The sequence below is a fragment of the Dipodomys ordii genome, unplaced genomic scaffold (assembly GCF_000151885.1).
Source record: "Dipodomys ordii isolate 6190 unplaced genomic scaffold, Dord_2.0 Scaffold121, whole genome shotgun sequence".
NCBI lineage: Eukaryota > Metazoa > Chordata > Mammalia > Rodentia > Heteromyidae > Dipodomys > Dipodomys ordii.
The window spans coordinates 2,129,073-2,130,309 of NW_012267337.1; positions in this window are offsets into that span (position 1 = coordinate 2,129,073).

The window sequence follows — 1,237 nt, forward strand, 5'->3', positions numbered from 1 at the left end:
CTTCAGCTCAAGGCTAGTACTCTACCACTTGAGCCACAGTGCCTCTTCCAGTTTTCTATTGGTTTATTGGAGATAAGTGTTAGGTTTTTAAAAAGAGGGAGAGCTGAGTAGAACTGCACCAGCACGTGGTATTCAAGTAAGGGGTAAGTTTATTCAGTAGACCTGCTGAGACCAGGCAAGGTTGGCACTCCACGTGGCTGGGAATGAGAGAGAGCTGGGAAAGAGAGAGGAAAGAGCTAGAAAAGAGCAGAGAGAGGGGTAAGAACAGTAGCACTCATGTAGTATCCAGGTAAGGGGTAGGTTTATTCAGTAGACCTGCTGGGACCAGGCAAGGTTGGCACTCCACGTGGCTGGGAAAGAGAGGAAAGAGCTAGAGCAGAGAAAGAGCAGAGAGAGCTAGAAAAGAAGAGCAAGAGCAGAGAGAGCTAGAAAAGAAGAGCAAGAGCAGAGAGAGCTAGAAAAGAAGAGCAGAGAGGGAGGTAAGAACAGAGAGAGAGCTAGAATAGAACAGAGAGAAGGGTAAGAACAGTAGCACTCACGTGGTATCCAGGTAAGGGGTAGGTTTATTCAGTAGACCTGATGGGACCAGGCAAGGTTGGCACTCCACGTGGCTGGGAAAGGAAAGAGGAAAGAAAGGAAAGAGAGAGAAAAGAGCTAGAAAAGGGAGAGAGAGAGCAGAGAGCTAGAAACACAGAGAGAGGAAGAGAGAGTCTGGGCCTGGGCTAGCCCTTATCTAGGATATGGGTGGGGAAAGGTGTGGCCACATCAAATTCAGATGTGACCTCAGCGGATGCAGATGTGACCTCTTCCAGGTGTCCCAGTTGCCTAGGTAATGCAGGTACTGGGTGGAGACTTTGCTGCGAGGAGGGTGGAGTCTGCTCGCCATCCAGGGGCATCCAGTCTTTTAATAATCATGAAATAGGGCGAGGATTCTCTCTGGCTACTTCCTGCTGACAAGGGGCGTCGACAATAGGGGTAAAAGGCTGGAATTTGGTCTCCTCCCAGAGAAGGCAGTGAGCAGCAGCTGTCCCTTGGTGGATTGAGTTCTTAGGTGAAGTCTGGAGAAATCTCATGAGCATTGAGGGGCTGGAAAAAAAATACTAAACAGCAAATAAATGGCAAGAGGAAGGACTTGGGGCTGAAAATGTTGGTAGAAATGTCCCTAGCTACTTCTGACATCTGGCGACTAGGTAGAGAAGTCAGGTGACAAAGGCAAGAATATAAATTCCTGTTCAGT